The sequence below is a fragment of the Schistocerca gregaria genome, chromosome 8 (assembly GCF_023897955.1).
Source record: "Schistocerca gregaria isolate iqSchGreg1 chromosome 8, iqSchGreg1.2, whole genome shotgun sequence".
Taxonomy (NCBI): domain Eukaryota; kingdom Metazoa; phylum Arthropoda; class Insecta; order Orthoptera; family Acrididae; genus Schistocerca; species Schistocerca gregaria.
The window spans coordinates 347,271,823-347,291,451 of record NC_064927.1 but is presented as its reverse complement, the minus strand read 5'-3'; the positions used below and the strand labels follow the sequence as shown (position 1 = coordinate 347,291,451).

Here is a 19,629-nt window from a genome sequence, read left to right as displayed (position 1 = left end):
GTTGATTTTAATGCTGATAGAGAGGCTCTGCCCATCCCTGCGATGGTACAGGCCCGCCACAACACCGCTGCTGCAGCAGCAGAGCCTGTGTCGCGGGACGGTATCTAACGCCTGCTTGGGGCCAGCACAGCGCACACTGGCTCCCGAAAGGATTTTACGGCAGTGGTGGATCTTGACCACATCATATTGGCGTGTACCAAGTACTCAGCTGCACAGATGATGTTAGACACCAGATTGGTTGTGAGGGGATGTTCTCTCCCTAATAGTGTAACTGCATTAATTCACCAGCTGGATATATAGGGATATTATTTGCTCGCGAACTATTTAAAAGACGTCGGTATACAGGTTTGACTTATAAGAAGAGTGTATATTCCGCTTGGAGCTCTCAATTATAAGTTGCCATGGATGTTACTCTCATCTGGAACTCTTCCGGGTCGAATCCCGTGTTGCAATTTGGTGTGTGTTTTTTAAAATGTATATAACAAACTTAACGGTTTACTTCACACGCTTATCATTATTCTGTTGTGGAAATTTGACTAATATTAACTTGGCAGTGTTGTAACTACTGTTGTCTATCCGTTGTTCATATTTTAGGTTTTTAATTTTACATAAAGATCTTAGTTTGTACATAGACTTCTTTTTATTGTTGTACTGTGGAAATTGTAGTTACGTTGATACGGCACTTCTGCAACTACCGTTGGCTATATGGTCTTTGCTACCCAAAGCCAAAACATAAATAGATAAAGAAAAGGACTTTAGCGACTTTCCTTCATACGTACTGGGTTTGAAAGCAGAGCGACGAAGATCTCAAAAAAGGTTAGAAACGTCGAGCTTGAAGATCACAAGATTTTTGAGCACTGTTAATTACAAATAATTTCGACCATATCTGCAGAATCAGCGCTATCATAGCGCGTAGCTTGTTAAGTCTAGTAACCGCGAAATTGCTGGTTCGATTCTTAGTGGTAGCAACTATCTGTTAACTTTTATTTAAATGTTGTACTTGTTATAGAATGGAAGAAACATGCTGTGATTGTTGCAGTTCTTCTTATTTCTGCTTGCTAACAAAAATTGGAGAGCAATTCCGCTCTGACACCTTTTTGTAGTTTTATTTTCACCCAGATATGTTTCAGCACGTTTTGTGCTGTTTTCAGTGGGTTTATTTCTTTATTTCCTTTATCACATGATGTTATTGGTTGTTTATGCCGCCAGCTATAATTTACTACACAGTCAACAACTTGTCATAGGTTTTGATGTTATGGTATTTTTTTGCCTTTGTGCCGAGGTGTTCTCACTTATTTCTTTAACTATTGTCATTACATACGTATTTTGTAAGATTTGTTCTCTAAGAATAGCGTCTCCGTCACGTTTATGTGACACTACAAGCCCTACACAGTGTTGTAGATTTAAAGCTACCAGTATAAGCAACCGATAGGTTCATGCGAGGAAGAATAGAAACAAATAACCACACTCAAGGCAGCACCAAAAATTGCTGAAAGAAGGTCTTTCTTGGTGAAAGCAAAACTGTAAAATGGTGTCTTACATAAGGCAGAATTCCTTCCCAGTTAGAATGGAAATGTTAACTACAACTATTGAATCTCAGTGTTTCATTAAAAATAACAACGTTTTGTTTTTAATATCTAATCGCATGAAAATAAATTAAAGTTTGCTGCAGATGGTCGTAACTCCTTATTATTAAATGAAAAATTATGTACATCAATAATACTGACCAATTTAGAAAAAAATTATTTTATGTTCTGTGCTTTTGTATACAATTTTAATTTACTGTGATTACTCGCATTTGCTTTCGATAGTGAATAAAAATAAAGAAACAGGATATTTTTATTAATATTGTCTGTTTAAATACCCATGAATTAACATTTCCATTTCACTATACGGGGTGTCCGTCCTAAGAGTTATCAAGCGTATTTTCTCTGGTGTTTTGGCAGATCTTTCGATTTTTGTTTTGGCTGTGCGTTGCTGTAGTCAATCCAGACAAATACTGTTCACTACTTCTTTGATGCGACTCACGGTATCGACCGAAAGTGCTCGTTTCTTTCCCCTTACGAACAAAATGATTTTTAAAATTTCCATTCGATGTATGGTTCCAGGTTAGTCTACTGCTACATTCGTTTTGTCGATGTGTATTAACAGGGTCGGTAAAAGACGAACAGTAACCAGTACTGCAGCAGCGACTGAGAAGCACTGCTACACGGCGGCTGCGGCCAGTGTGACACGCTAGTCGCTGTTAAGACTACTGGTTATTCATAGTATTCATCAACAATATTGAGCTTTTGTGGTCTACTTTTGAGAGAAGGGTACTTGATCGCTATCCACCTTCATCATCGTTACCCCAACGCGCCATTATTTTGCAGGAAGAATGATATAAGATACCCTTAAAAATCACACGGGATCTGTATTTGTCCATTCAAAGACGACTGGTAGCTATTTTGAATGCCAACGGCTTTCGTACACTGTATTAGGCATGGTAATGTATTGTGATTTGGTGTTTCCATATTTTTGCCCACCCCATGCCTCGACTGGAACGTAGAGCTTCGAATAAATGACGGCGTAATCAGTATTACAAAAAGACTAAAACGGCCATCCAGTCCCAGTTGCAGGTTCCCTGTCTAATGGCATTCAGGAGCAACAAAAACGTGATTTCTAGTGCGTCACATAATTATTGACCACATTTAAAATACGTTCGTAATCTACTCATTAAGAGGTATAATCCTACGTAGCATGTTTAACACATCAAATCAAGCATTAGAGTAAGAGACTGTTTGTATGTCTCGAGGCAGTGTAACTCAAGGTGCGAAAATTACCCAGACTATATTCATCAAGGATTTGAGAATGAGAGCATTTAGCGACTTCAAACAAACATTACACATAATTTCAAACATTCACGAAACCCCCGCAAAATGATCACAGGCAAAAGGTTTATCGCTTACTACCTTTTAGCTATCCATGCTATAAAAGATCAGGACTAAACACGATGTTTCAAAATTGCTTCTTTTCTAATGATTACATTCGCAACACTTTTGGAGGCAGTATATCACTGAAGATACCTGCAAAACTTTATCGTTATGCAAAACATAGTTCAAGAGATATGACGCCACAAACGTTGAGATGCGTGAAACAGTTTTTTGTTGGTTTTCTTGCTTTTATTAAAAGTAGTGTTAAATGCATTTCCATTTTTATTTCATACCGATCACATAAAATTACTACGTTGATACCACAATATTTGTCCACCTCCGTAGCTGAGTGGCAGCATGATTGACTGCCATGAGAACGACAGAGTTTTGATCGCCGGTACTGTCAAGGACTTTTGCTTGGTAGATGACTGGAACGGGGTGCACGCAGGCTCGTGAGGCCAACTGATGAGCTACCCAACCGATACCGTTTAGTAGCGGTTCCTAAGTTAAGAAATCCGACTATAACCGGGAGAACAGTGTAATGACCACATGCCCCTCTGTGTAGCATCTAATGACTCCATTCGCAGCGGACGATACGGCGATCGGTGGGGTCCCATTGTCCAGTCTAATGATTAAGCCTAAAGTGAACAGTTTGAAAACGCGCACTATTTGCCATCAATGTCAAACACAAACTATAGAGTGCGTATCACATTCTTGATTTACCAGTTTTGGATTTCAAGTTTTGTTACCCTATGGGTAAGTAACCTAAAAATAATGAAACCAAAATAATTAGACTTCTTTACACGCTTGAAAAAGGGTTCAAATGGCTCTGAGCACTACGAGACTTAACATCTGAGGTCATCAGTCCCCTAGAACTTAGAACTACTTAAACCTCACACATATCCACGCCCAAGTCAGGATTCGAACCTGCGACCATAACGGTCGCACGATTCCAAACTGAGACACCTAGAACCGCTTGGTCACAGCGGCCGGCTACACACTTGACGTCGAATATTTAACTCATTAACTAATCTGGAAAGAATTCAGATTAAACTTCCTGGCAGATTAAAATTGTGTGCCAGACAGAGAATCGAACTCGGGACCTTTGCCTTTCGCGGGCAAGTGCTCTACGATCTGAGCTACCCAAGCACGACTCACACCCTGTCCTCACAGCTTTATTTCTGCCAGTATCTCGTCACCTACCTTCCAAACCTTACAGAAGCTCTCCTGCATCCCTGCTTTCAGGAGTACTAGTTCTGCAAGGTTCGCAGGAGAGCTTCTGTACAGTTTGGAAGGTAGGTGACGAGGTACTGGAAGAAGTAAAGCTGTAAGGACGGGACGTGAGTCGTGCTTGGGTAGCTCAGATGGTAAAACACTTGCCCGCGAAAGACAAAGATCCCGAGTTCGAGTCCCTGTCCGGCCCACAGGTTTAATCTGCCAGGAAGTTTCATATTAGCACACACTCCGCTGCAGAGTGGAAATCTCATTCTGGAAGTAATCAAATGTCTCGAACAGTCTTCTACGGGAGTTCGATCCTTCAAAGAAATGCAGGTGGGGGAATTACTGGTATAGACTACGAGGGAACGTATAGGGACTAAAAATTTGACATGTCCGCTTACTTGTAAGTCTGAGAAAAATACGCAATCACAGTGCAAATGGCAATTCAAAATCGCGGAATGCCGTTAAGAATGGTGCGCTCCAGCGTGTTTCATTGCAACAGCACAGTGAGTGGCGGGAAACTGGCGAGGCGGCAGGTGAGAGACGGTGCGCCGTGTGCCGGGTCAGTGAGCTGGCGCGGGCCGCGTAATTTGCAGACGAGGCCGACAGTCTGCAGAGCGGCCTGTGTGGCTGGCCTTTGGGCGCGCCGTGGGTGCGGTCAAGCGGCGGCCGGCAGCCAGCGCTGGCGCCCAAAAGGCGGCGCCGCGCTTTGAAGTGCCGCCGGGCGCCTCATTAACTGCGCTCTCGCCAGGAATGCTCGCCGCCCGTCACACCTCCAAATGAACACGCCACGCCCTCTCCACTGTTCCGCAGCGCGGCCACACCGGTCACTTTACCCACCACCGCCGTCAGTGTCGCAAGCAGGACACCACCGATCGACTCAACGGACTGATACTTTGTGATACTGCGCACTGAGCCTTCATCACTTCATCGCATGATGTCGTCATCTTGCGACCCGAAAATCCATTTTTTCTATTCTCTAGGTAGAGCTGGCTCTTCGGACAATGTACCATTAAAGAGTGTGGAACTTCTCAGCCAAATACCAGACTAATTGGGAGTAGGGCAGAGGCTGCCCCAGCTAGGACAGTTTGGAGATTTCTAGATCCGACATTTACCTTAAAACCGATAAAAATCTGCAGAAAACTCTGGTTAGGACCGGGGATAGGGAATATTTTTTTCTTCCCGGATGGAGCAATTGAGGACTAGGTGCCAATTTATTCGTTGTTCATTTTTTTATCCCAGTACTCTTTCATTTTATTTTAACTAAAGTTCAGTCTTGATCACAACACTTACGTCTCAATAACATAGGTGATCGGTTTCGGTTATATTTATATAGCCATCTTCAGACCCATGGCTTCCTTGGAGGATGATAGGCGGAGCTCTCCTCTGCTGCTACGAAGTCAACTGATCACTTTGTAGCAGCTGAGGAGAGCTCCGCCTATCATCCTCCAAGGAAGCCATGGGTCTGAAGATGGCTATATAAATATAACCGAAACCGATCACCTATGTTATTGAGACGTAATTGTTGTGATCAAGACTGAACTTTAGTTACAATATAATACTTTATTGATCACTGTTCCAAAAATGTTTACCGAAATTGTACTCTTTCTTTATTCACTATGTTTTTTAGTCCTCTCTTCTGACCACTTCGGATCATCTTTTTTCACTACACTGTAAATCCTTCTAAATTCAATACTTCATCTCTAAATACTTCTCCGTCACTGTCTCAACAAATTTTATATAACTTTTTAAACACTGTTTTACTTCGTGGATCCAGTTCCTAGACTTTTTATCCCACAAATATGTCAAGAACTTTATGGTCAGTGTACTGTCCTGCATTCGACGTAAATGTGCAAAAAATCTGACCACTTCGGATCATCTTTTTTCACTACACTGTAAATCCTTCTAAATTCAATACTTCATCTCTAAATACTTCTCCGTCACTGTCTCAACAAATTTTATATAACTTTTTAAACACTGTTTTACTTCGTGGATCCAGTTCCTAGACTTTTTATCCCACAAATATGTCAAGAACTTTATGGTCAGTGTACTGTCCTGCATTCGACGTAAATGTGCAAAAAATATCAATCCCCTTTTTCTCATTATTTCTGATATGTTTTCTATGTTTCGATAAATTTAATCGTTTCTTCGTAATTTATGACTTCGCTTAGTTTTTTGTGGGTCTAATATTTTCCTAACTATTCGCCTTTTTAGTGTTTCTATTCTACCTAAATCAAAGTTAACTGCTAGAAATTAATTTCTATAGAGACATTCTGGTTGCAATACTGTATTATTAGATAGGCATTTCTTATTGTGGAGGATTTTAGTCATACCATATGCCTCTCCCATATTATACACCCTTTCTTCTGTAGCTGCCTTTTCTAATCCATTTACTTGGATTATCCCATCGCCTGAAAATATTTCTATTCGGTTATCTTTAATTAAAGTGACAGAGTATGCCAGTACCACTGTCATCGTTGTCAAGAGCTATAAGTTGCTTACCACTTCTGTCAATTCCGTAAAAGGGTTGTACTTATTCATGTAACTCATTAGCCTTTTGTAATGATTGATTCAGTGTTTTTGAGACTGCAGACAGTTGTGAAACTGACCTAGAGTTATCAGTACTCTCTGCATTACGAAGGCACAACTTGTGTGTGCTTTAGGTAGACTGAAAGAATACCTTAACTTAACGATTCATTTATTGTACTCGTTTATGAGTCTTGTGTGTTGGCTATGCGTGCCTTCAGAACAGTGATTGGAACTCATTTACACCTGCAAACGTCTTGTTTTCAATACCTGTATTGTCTTCCTGAATTCAAGCTCTATTTCCGAAACATCATTATGCTCTCTGTGTATGTCATTGTTGGTGCTGCATGTGGCTTTAGGAAGATTTTGTTGCTACTTTTCTGCTATATCAGAGGATTAGGGCCTAGTCATTTTCACAATTTTCCATTTCCTGTGGATTTTCTGTCACTCTACCCTCATCTTTGTTTGTTTGTTGTTACACTTTTCTGACTTTTCCAGTGTCATTTTTTATAATTTTTATGGCAAATAGGTTGTATGATTGGAAGTAAGTGTGTGTCGTATGATTCTAAACAACTGTGTATTTGTGTGTGTGTGAAAATGTATATGTTTATGTGGACACAGAGTAAACGTGAAGACTTGTCCGGCATGTGCAGTATCCCTATGCTGATGGAAACACGTAAATAACAGTCGTCCGTCTTATGTGATTTTTCTTTCTTTCATTTACCCTGCCTGTTATATCGTGCTGTGTTATACTACCAAACATTATCATCTTACTTGCATTGGTTGTTCCTGTTCTATTTTTCTCCGTGTTTGCGAATTAAATTTGGTTTATTAAAGTCTGCATTCTGCAAAACAAAATGTATTTCTCTTTTTTATTCACTCAAACGTGTCTCGACACGTATGTGTTTTTTTTGTGAGTATTGCTTCATTTCTGGAACCACATTCAATGAGAAGCTGGATTTGTACAATTTTACTTGCTTTTACGCACTTTTAAGTGGTGATATACAATTTCAGGGTGTTCTATTTTAATTATAAGTGCCGTTCGAATGAAAACAAAACATATGGAAAAAAGTAAGTAATCTGTTTATTACAGAAAAACTTTTCATTCCTTCATAACTCGAGTTGCTGTTCAAATGTCCTGCCGCTCTGGAAGCCTTAGAGTAGCTGCTGTACGGAACATTCTGCAGAGGATGGCCGCTGGCAGTGTGTGTATTGCGGCAGGCAGGCGCCGGACCCCGCAGCGACCAGCGACTGTATCGTGCGTCATTAACATAACGCATTCCCTGGCAGGGTGTGCCGGCGCGCCACACGCGATAGCCCTCGGGGCGGCCGCCAACAGACCACCAACTGCTGAGGACGGCGGGAGAGTCGAGGCGAAACAGCACAGCCGCGCCGTGCACACACGCTGCTAATCCGGACAGTGGCTGTAAGCCATTCTGCTCCCGTCAGATCCAGACCACCGACGACTGCTACTCACTTGGCGTGTTGTTTCCCTCGTTTTGCCGACATGATACTTTGTTTTATCGTTGATAACTGCCAGTGGACTAAAACCTTACAATTCACTGTCGACTGTGTGACACGCCTGTGGCTTTACGATAGCAAGTTCGAAGGTTGGACGAAGATCATCCCAAACAGTTGATTGGATCACTGAATGTACTGCGCTGGATAATAACAGTATGTTAATCCCAAGTTGTTCAAAAAATGGTTTAAATGGCTCCTAGCACTATGGGACTTAACATCTGAGGTCATCAGTCCCCTAGAACTTAGAACTACTTAAACCTAACTAACCCGAGAACATCACACACATCCATGCCCGAGGCAGGATTCGAACCTGCGATCGTAGCGGTCACGCGGTTCCAGACTGAAGCGCCTAGAACCGCACGGCCACACCGGCCGGCTCTAATAACTTCAATCTTGACTCTGTGCAAGTTGTAAATGTCATTTCGGTAAGCATTTGTGCCAGCTACGTTCAAAATTCCAAAGAGCGTAATCCTGACTATATTATCAGAAGCTTTCTCTAGACGCACATATGCTGGATACGTAGGTTTGCCTTTGCTGAGCCCATCTTTTAAGATAAATCCTAAAATTAGCATTGCTCCGTCTGTTTCTTGTAGATAACGTATCAAGAGTATAACTGCACCGTGTTTATTTATGTGTGCAGTGCTATTTATGTGTGCATTGCTATGTGTATGACGAGACAGTTTATGAAAAAGAGGGGATGGAGAAGATGATATGTGCTTCATCACAGACAGCATTCCTCTAACTTGACACAAAGAAGCCTCCGTGCTTAGCATACCCGTTCGTTGAAGAGTTAATCATAGACAGTTTATTCAGGAAACCATTCAACAGCATGGCTGATAAAAATCGAATGACTAAGTAACGTGAACCGTGCTTCTTTCTAAGAGAGTGAAGGAGAACACGTAGATTACAGCCGCTTGCTTGCATGGGATCCACTGCCCTCATTCCCAATAATTTTACTGGAAGTACAATAAGAGAGAAGCTGCACACCAGAATATTCTCTCCCATTGTGGATCAGGCAGCAATGATCGTCTTCAGTCGAATTGGCAAGCTGCTTTTGAGAGCCACCGCGTTACAGCACGCTCGATCATCTAGATGACTGAATGTGTGATTACGTATTCTGTTATCAGTCGTCCGGTGATTATATCGGTTTATAGATTTACAAAGCATCGACTGAAATAATAAGTTCCGCGAATTGAATCTCACGTTTATGACTGATTCTTTTTATGTCGCTTTTCATGGAAAGAGAATTTTAGGTCCAATGTCAGATCGGCCCATGATGAACATTTTGCAATCGCCGCGGAGGCTTTGAAAGTGCCACCACATCGACGGCTGTCCTCTCCAATGGTCGTTGAGAGATCTCCTGGCCCAAAGGAGCCCTCGAGGTGCCTATATCAGTTGCAGCCTCTCGGCGCGATGAAACGCAGCGGGGACTGACTAGTGTCATTAATAAGCCTGAGGGCCTCATTTGGCACTCGCCAGCCAGAAATCACTTTGCCGTAACCTGAGGGCAGATCTGGATAGGCTGACCGGCCAAGCGTGATCTGCAGGCCGCAGAGCCATTAATCACGAGGCTGTTTGTCTGACGACACGCGATACTACAACAGTCCGACAATAACCAGCACCACCTAATGACCACGCGTGTGTCGCCCCCCCCTCCCCCCGTCCCCCCTCTTCCCTCATCCTCCATCAGTACCGTGGAGTTCTAACACCTAACTCTAATTCGTCGCAACTGCTTGCCGTTAAATTTTGCTTGTCCATCCATCCCTCTCTCATTCTTTTCTTCATCAGCAACTTCTCGCTAATGGACGTAATACTGCCTAAGGTTCGATCCTTTCTCACGTCAGTCAATGAAGAACGATAAATGGATATACTGTGCACTTGTTCTGCCCACAGTTACATAACTGTGGGTACTTCAGAGCGTTATTGATCACTTCCATACCTTCTATACTATCCAGTGGAACATGAAAAAAAGAGCTAAGCTGCACGTTCTAATCTCTCTTGTTAGTATTCCGTAAAAAAAAAAAACAGTGTAGTTTACCTCGATGGGAAGTTGAGAGATGGCATGAGACATCCACACAAAACTACTGACAAAAGATGACGATGAAATGGACAGAACGAAAAAAAAAACCGGTAAAGTGCCAGACTACAAATCGAAGGATTACGGGTTTGACGCCCGATCACTCCTAGGACTTTAACCTGTCATTTGCCATTTCTTCCACCGCTGGCAATGTTTGTTAAAGTGAAAATTTCTGAAATGTCCGTGGTTTTAAGTCCACGTCAAACGATAGGTCCCCTTATAATACACCCTCTACATTTGACTGGTTAGCCAGTTTAAAGGTCGGAGGACGCCAACGGCGTATCACCTGTAATAGGACCATATCTAGTAATCCACGGTGTTTTACAGACAAAAATTTGTTTTGATGACAGTTTCATTTAGCTTCGTCACTACACAAATTATATGATGGTGTCCTCAGAATCTTTCTACAGGCTGACATCAATTACGCAGTCTTCTTTGCAGACACTGCGCTCTCTCAAATATCTCCTAATAAATCTTTCGTCTCTCAGGATCTCTTCCATCCGTTGCCTCTAACAGCTCTCATGTACTCGTTGGTTTCAGTACACTTTGTGGCGTTCAGGGCGAAGTACGATATAGCCTCATAATGTGCTGATCAGCCTGATTGTTAGATTAAAAAAACTGTACATTCACACAGGCAACCACAAAATAGTTGAACACTTACATTCATCCTCATGAAACATACAAATTAGTCTCACTACACTAAGGAAGGTTACCTTATTGTTCCAAAGCTAAAATGGAACAAAGATCTGGATTTGAACCAATGACTAGGCAACTACCAGTGACAATGACCAATAACAACTAACATTTTTCACAGTAATCAGAGACCGGGATTCACTTTTATGGAACAAATCTTCGGTAACGAGAATACTTTCCCTGGAAACTGCCTTTCGATTCTCAAACTGTGCTATCAATCATAGTCGAAAATGATGTTATGCAAAATCATTTTGTAGTGAGGTTTCCTGTAGTCATGTGAGCTTTTCAGCGGAAATACAGCGGAATTTATATCGCCGTGTAAAACGAACTGCAAAGTTGAGGGGAGTCACCATTATCGTGTATGTGTGTGTGTATGTGTGTGTGTGTGTGTGTGTGTGTGTGTGTGTGTGTGTGTGTGTGTGTGTGTACGAGAGAGAGAGAGAGAGAGATGGAGGAGGGGGGGATACTGTACGAAAAAACAACCGTTTCGGCTGCTGCCATTGTCACGCAACAAAAGACCTGCAACTTCCATACTAAGGTCCAGTGACAGTTTTTTTAATAGTGACACTGAAATTTGCTTTGCAAGTTCTAAGTTTTTTTTATATTTGACGACGGCAGTAGCCGAAAAGACATGAGAAATAAAGAAATATATTAATAGATCAATACAGTTTTATTTACAAGACATTCAGGTGGCCTTTGCTGAAGGCTGCTGGCGAACTGCAGCATCCTCTAGCAGTTACCTGCACAAGATTCAGTGGCGTGAGCCGGCATCAGACCAGAGTACTGTGACTTGGGGAGTACTTTCGCTTGGTAGCGTCCTCTGGTGAGCCGTGGTCGCTGGCGCCACTTATTGTAGGGAGTGGTTGCTTCCGGTGGCGACACGCAGCGCTGGCGTAAGCTCCCAGGGACCAGGCGCCTCGCAGCCAGTCGGCTCGCAATGGGCACCAATTGGCGCGCAGCGTGTCGCTCGTTCGCTCAAGAGGGAAGTGCTTCCTCGCTGCCGTGAGAGGCGTCTGCAGAGGCGCGAGGTAGTCCGGGCTTCCCACCGCGGCCCATAACCGTGCTGCGTCTTCAACAGCTCCATTCGCTGAGGAGACGTCAGTTGGGCCTTGACAATATGTTGGAAGAGGTGACCAAAAAATTTCCGTTCCGAGGTCATACAGTCCAGAATCGGTATGCCAATCAGACAAAATCTCCGTGAGGACTGGAGGCAATCATCCCATCGACGCACCAAGTCGTCTGGTAAAACACCTTCCTGCTGCGTGAAGAAGTTACGACTGCATACTGCACAGCCTCGAGACCTTTCTTTAGGGAACCAAAGGCGTGATCAGAATGAGATTTTCACTCTGCAGCGGAGTGTGCGCTGATATGAAATTCATATCAGCGCACACTCCGCTGCAGAGTGAAAATCTCATTCTGGAAACATCCCCCAGGCTGTGGCTAAGCCATGTCTCCGCAATATCCTTTCTTTCAGGAGTGATAGTTCTGCAAGGTTCGCAGGAGAGCTTCTGTAAAGTTTGGAAGGGAGGAGGCGAGGAACTGGCGGAAGTAAAGCTGTGAGTACCGGGCGTGAGTCGTGCTTCGGTAGCTCAGTTGGTAGAGCACTTGCCCGCGTAAGGCAAAGGTCCCGAGTTCGAGTCTCGGTCGGGCACACAGTTTTAATCTGCCAGGAAGTTTCAAAGGCGTGATAATCGCATTGGGGGAGATCAGGACTGTAGCGCGGGTGATCGAATGTCTCCCATTTGAGTTGGCGTAACTTCTGCGTTACGATATTCGCGATACGGGGAAGTGTGTTGTCATGAAGCAGAAGCAGCCCTTGTCGTAGTTTTCCTGGACGTTTCGCCTTAATTGCACACCGTAATTTCTCCAGCGTTGTGCAGTACCGTTCCCTAGCCATGAAGACACCAGGTTCCTCGAGGCTGGCCTCACACATCGACCAGTGTCTTGTGTCGAACTGAAAGCAGCACGGAACTCGGTTCACCATTCCAAAGTGGTGACTTTCGACAGACACTGTCACCAATCGCTGGTGAATACACCCTCTTTCCAAGGAAACTATGTCGTTCAGCGCTACACCTGGTGCTCACATCATCACCGCAGCTGGGAAAATGGGCTCAACTGCGGATTCTAGAATACATACATGTAAGGGCCACGCGCAGGCGGGCTGTGAACTGTGACGTCACTGTGGACTCTCCAACGACCCTGCACTGCATTGGAGCTTGTTGGCACACGTTTCACTCATAAGCAGGTATGAACGTAATCGAGATTTTTTTTCCTGTTTTAGAATATTTACTGTTATTTTTATTAAACTTTACTTGAGTCTGAGTACTTTTTCTAAGGTCGGTGAAATGCTAGTGTAAAGCCTCCGAAGGTTGTCAACTTCATTTATCATCTCGGAACGTACTGATTTATTTCCGGCCGAAGAGACTCACACAGGCTTATGCCTCATACACCTGCAGTACGAAGAAACCCCCACAAGGTCATTTTAAACTCTTTCACTATGTTAACATGTTTTCTTTTTCTATTCTGGAAAGTTATGTTACGACTTTTTTTCAGTTTGTGTCTTTCTCCATTCTCAGTACGCTTACTACTTTTGCTCTTTTTCTTTGCCTTCTGGATAGCTTTCATTGTGATGAAAATGCTCGGTCTACGAAACACGTTACAGCAAAGGGTAACGCTTTATAAAATAGGCAACGTATAATCGCAGCCTTTGCAATATCTTCAGGTGACCAGTTATATCACCGTCCTTTCGTAATCACTTGCTATTAACCAAGAAAGATCCCTGAATCACATTTCGAACATGTCTCAAGTTCAGGAACTCAGCGCTACATAGTGAGAGATGATCCTCTAAATGTGGATTCATTTGCCTAATGTCTTTTATTTCTGTTTCCATAGTTTCTAATTTTTGGCGTGAGCACGCCTTGTCGCATTCGCAACTGTGCTTCTTTCCACTGTTAATGTTGTGTCTAGTAGTAATTTCTTTTTAATTAGTAATATATTTACCTGTAAAATATTTTCTGCTTCACAGCAGCTTTGATTTTGTACCCGAATATTTCCTTCATTGCACCAGAGGATAGTACGTTTAGATCTGAAACGGTATCAGTCTTCAACTTGCGTTTCGAACGAATAATCAACAGTTCCGTTTTCAAGTGCCTTTCATAATACGAAACATTGAGAAGTGTTGAGCAGACGCCATCATTTTCAACTAGACACGAGCGTTTTCAAATGGAAACGAATCTGCATCTTTACAAGTATTTATCAATTTCGTCTCATTCTTTTTTCGAAATGTATGAAATTTAACTGCTAACTTATTTATTTGTCTGCTGTTCTAAGTACAACTGGCGATCGAGCAGCAAACCATTATTCTTCACTTAAAAACTTACTCTGAGAAATCCTTTAAAATACCGAAAATTACGGTGTCATCTGTACTCAATCGACAGTTACTAAGAAAAATTCACACTTCCGTAAACAACCTTGTTTTCACTCATAAATGCAATTACCACGCAATCGTCATGGCAAGTGCAGGCTACTGAGTGCTGGGTTCACTCTGACGTCAGTGTCGCGGTTTCCTACTGCGCGTACACCTCGTGATCCTTACCGTGCATTCCTGTATTCGTGGGCTGTACTGTGCAGGGATAACACTTCTCGCGATGGCCTCGTCATCTACGGTTACACCATAATACTACATACCTGCAACTGTAATGGACCGCCGGAGTGGCCGAGTGATTCTAGGCGCTACAGTCTGGAACCGCGCGACCGCTACGGTCGCAGGTTCAAATCCTGTCTGTGTGATGTCCTTAGGTTAGTTAGGTTTAAGTAGTTCTAAGTTCTAGGGGACTGATGACCTTAGAAGATAAGTCCCTTTGGGCTCAGAGCCATTTGAACCAATTGCAACTCTAATGATGAGTCAAATGGGAAAAAATAAAGTGTAGATCAGTTTGGGACGACCTTTGTACCTACTGATCATAGCTGTCACATTTGGAGGAACTTTCCTACTATTGACGTAGTGTAATACTCTCGATAGAGGCCAAGAGGAATTCGCAATTCTAGCTGCTACTCGGACGTAAAGGATCAGATGGAGGGAACGGGAGTTGCGGCCGGTAGGTGCGTGTCAGGTGGAGCGCGTCGGACTGTACCGCTGTCCGCTGTTTGTTTTTGTTATAATGAGCTGTTTGTTTACGGCCGGGCCCCCGGCGAGGTCGGTGATGGATGGCGGAGAGGCGCCCGCTTCTACCTGCACCGCGCCTGCGCCCACCTGCTGGCAGGCGCCGACAGCTGATCGGCGTCGGCGCCAGCCCGTTCCGGCGTCTTCGGCATTCCTCCCTCCCCCCTCCCTCCCTTCCCCTCCCCATAACAGTCGTAATCCTCCTACCCCCACCACTCGAGCTTTGTTTCGAGGCGCCGGCCGGTCGTTACCTGACCAGACTGTCCGCCAGATAACTGATGTAATTTGTTTCGTGTCTACTGCGGCGCGGGAAATCTGATGCCACATCTTCTTCCACGCTTACATTCGTCTGGCTGTGCGGTAGGCGCCCTGTGTAAATGTGTGACGCGGTATTCGAATTCCATCGCCTACCTGCGCCGCTGCGCGCACATCGCTGATAAAACGTCCGGCGGCTACTGCGACCTTCCCGGCGCCGTTAATGTGGTGCGTTGGGTTTATTCAAGCACAAATGCTGTATGATGGGCTGCGGGACGCCTCCTCCGACATTCTTTCTCGATGATCGAGCTAGCTAGTAACTCCGGAGAGAAATTTGCATTTCACAGTAGCTACGCATCCTATCTCGTTTCTCCCCGTAACTGTTGAGAACGAGGCTGTTAAGTCCCCAGAAGTACCCCATTAAGTCGACGCACCAGGAAGTTGTCTTCGGCTTCCTGCTACGACGTACATTCTCCGACGCTCCCACGTTCTTTTGACTTCGTGTGTGACCGTCTCTCATTGCCTACTCTCAGTATTTGAGGTCCCTGGATGTTTGTGTGATTACGATTGAATGATCGCTTGTATAGGGGAAAGCCGGATTCAGTCGTCAATTTGTTTCCCGTGCTTATCCTGAAATTTGTTGAAGCGAATTCACGTAGTTAGAGGCACAGCAGTTTAGCCTATTGGACTTTATGCATGGTCAGGGAGACATAAATGGAATCTTCCTCTCCGCCACCCCTTTCCGAAGTAATAGTACCATGCTGTGAGTGAATCACCGGCTTTTCAGTTATTGTTGATAAACTCTAGCGTATCGTTGAATGCTCTACATTCCGAGGAACTTATCAAAGTACTTAGCAAGTCATCTCTCTTCTACGGCGGCGGCAGTACAATTTTGTGCGATAATCTGCAGGTAATTAAGGACGCAGTTTACTGCGCCACCATCAAATAAAGAGCCTGTCGATGTTTGAAAGCCAGGTCTTGGAGAAATTAGTGTGCTGAGAAAATAAACAGCGACTGGCTGCAATCTGCTGTGTGTTTTTACCCTTGAGTTGTAACTTCGAGGGAACGATGTTTCGTATTCCCGTCTGCCCATCCAGATCTAGTTTATTCATAGCTTTTCTTGATCGGTTAAGACGAATGTCGTTATGGTCCTTTGAAAAAGACATAGCTGGATTCCTATCTCATATATCCCCCCAATAAAACCTCAGACCCCGCCTCTAATTACAAAAAAAAAAAGGTTCAAATGGCTCTGAGCACTATGGGACTCAACTGCTGTGGTCATCAGTCCCCTAGAACTTAGAACTACTTAAACCTAACTAACCTAAGGACATCACACACACCCATGCCCGAGGCAGGGTTCGAACCTGCGACCGTAGCAGCAGCGCGGCTTCGGACTGGAGCGCCTAGAATCGCACGGCTACCGCGGCCGACCTCTAATTATAGTCGTCGACAAAATGTTAATCACTAACCTTTATACATTTCGCCCCAGCGTTCAGTAGCAATCGAAATAGTCAAGATAAACTGATCTGCATGTATTCCAGTTAGTGAAGTCACATTATTACACTGTAAGAACTTAATGACCTTGTATTTTACCAGTTTGTATTTAATATGTTTGACGTTAATTCAATAACGTACACTGTCCTTCAGAAACGTAAGTGGGAGCTTATGAATATACTCAGGAGCAGATAAGAATGAGTACTGATACACACACAAAGGTTACGAGAATATTAACGTGATATAGACGATGATTCAGCTGCCCCCACTGATATTTCATGCAACATGCAGTGTTATATCAGGTCTTCAAAGACCGCGCACGAAATTTCCATATTCTCTCGCTTGACAGGCGCAAACGATTAGTGTTACCAAAAAAAATGAACATGACATTTTTTTGGAAATTTTAAGTAATTAAATTTTGTGCTGGAATAAGTTTTTGCTGGAGGCCACGATTTTCTAGTTATTCAAGACAAACGCACAAAAAGTGACCTTTAAACACAGTTCCAGCCCGACACTCATCCCTCTTACCACTGTACAGAAATTTTTGACTACGCTAACTACTCCCGATATTCGACGTTTTTGGTCTCTATTGATTGGGTTATTACGCCACCAGCATAGCAGTTATTAATTTATTATTGATTATTCAACGTGCCTGTGAGGGTACTGAAAGAAAAACAAATTTTGCAAACGTTACGCCAAAACTAATTACGTTGACAATTCGATCGAACTTAACCCTTACAAGCACAGCTGTTTCGAAATCAGAAAACCTGACGAACAAAACGATGTAATTTTTTATTTTATGCTGTCATAATTCACAAAATTGTTAGGTAAAATTCGCACGAACATCAGTTTTACAATTTGTAAATGCACGACTAAGTCGGTGGCATAATAAGGCCTGTCAATTAAGACCAAAGAAGGTCGAATGTGGGTAAATAATTATTGTAGTCGCAAATTTTTGTGAAGTTGTAGGAGGTGGTATCATCACCGATATATTAGATATCCTGACCGGTGGGGCGAAGTGTGGGTACATTTGAAGGTTAATTTTGTACATTTTTCTAGAATAACTTGAAAACTACGACCTTCAGTAAAAACATATGGCGTTTCAAAATTTAACTACATTATATTTTCTACAAAAAGGTTAAGTTCATTTTTCTGTAGGACTAAATTGAGCGTGGTTTTTGAGGGCAGGTACAACATTGCGGGTTGCGTAAAACGATATCGGTAGGGGCAACTGAATCACCCTGTGCGGATAAATAGAGCACTTTTTCTTATCAAAGAGTCTTAGTAAAGCAATGGCGTGTTCCATCTCTGATAGAAGCTGCATACGGTTAGTTCCTTGCAAACCTAATTACCTTATCTCACTTAGTCGTGTGTTAGAATATCATGAGGGACTCAACAGCCGATCCTCCAGGATAGGTGCCGCTTGTGCTGGCCTGGCGCAGCTATCTGAAGGACCACGCGTTGCGTCGTGCTTCAGAATATGATCGAGTTTGCATGAGGTAGGAGACTGCCAAGTGAGAAAAGGGGGAGGGACTCAGGAGGAAGGGCGATAGCAGCGCCAGCCAGCCTGGCCGCCCGCCCTTTGCCCTTCGCCCTTCCGAAGCGACCCGGCCCCGGGCCATTTCTCTGCACCACAAAGGTCGCGTCTCACTTCGGCCTTAATCATGTTCTGTAGCGGTACAGTCGACTGCAAGTGTCTGTGGAGCAGCTCAGTCCACCATGCCCGTACCTCCTGCCTCCCTCCCCCTCTTCCTCCTCCTCTCCCTCTTCCTTGGGTCTTTGTTCACAGTCAAAGAGTTAGTGTCTTAACAGCTCGCTGTAATCATCACTCTCCTCAGACGAACAGTAGATAGAACACCTCTCCGAGCTACACTACTAACTTGTGCTTCCACGTAAGATCGGAACTTATAATGGTAACTTTCTGGTATCTATTACTGCAGAAAGAACGGAAGGGGCTGCAGATAGAATAAGAGATTGTATGGCTTATCCAAAGCCATTGGTGCTATTACTAAGTGCAAAAGCGCAGTGGTTCATAGCAATTTGAAGCTAACAGAAAATCTAAGAGAAAGAGAACGATGCCCAGTCAGAAAGATAGAGACTATTCAGGGAAAAAGCAGATCCTACACACCATGAAGCGTTCCAGCGCAAAACAACTGCCAGGAACGAACTTTCACTCTGCAGCGGAGTTCGCACTGATGTGAAACTTCCTGGAAGATTAGAACTGCGTGCCGGAACGAGACTCGAACTCGGGACCTATGCCTTTCGCTGCAAGTGCTCTACCTCGTCCCGAATTCCAGCACACAGTTTTAATCTGCCAGAAAATTTAAAATCTTTATAATTTTTTCTATAATAGTCCTCTGTTTCACGTAACAATTCAACAATTTTGAAATTAAACCTGAATTATTCGTTGTCAGTTTGAATTTTGCTATATATACCATTTACTCTTAAGTAACAGACAGCAAGGTAACTACATAGAATGTAAATGTTCCGTAGGTAAGAGGACCATTCACGTTTGCTCACTCAGTTTGTAGACGGTTCACCGCTTCCGGTTTCTAGGTGAATCTAGTAGCACACTGATCACATACGCAAACAATGAGTTGAATGAGGTCAGTCCTGATATGTATGAAACACACCTGACGCACAACTAACGTAATTGCGACCTCTACGGGAAAACAACGTTAGTCTAGCTTACTTACGGTAGCTCACGGTAGTTTTACAACTCCGATTGTACACAAACCACCCTCCGCCACGCACGATAAGGCTGCTTGCAG

The 19,629-nt window shown here is 43.5% G+C and overlaps 1 protein-coding gene and 1 non-coding gene across 6 annotated transcripts in view; both read left to right on the top strand.

Annotated features, from left to right (window-relative positions):
• Nucleotides 1-19,629, top strand: part of LOC126284584 (optomotor-blind protein-like) — a 449,788-nt gene that overhangs the window by 249,497 nt on the left and 180,662 nt on the right. The gene's annotated exons all lie outside the window — the stretch shown is intronic.
• Nucleotides 12,525-12,599, top strand: Trnat-cgu (transfer RNA threonine (anticodon CGU)). Its single transcript has one exon. It is a non-coding gene; the product is annotated as a tRNA-Thr (tRNA).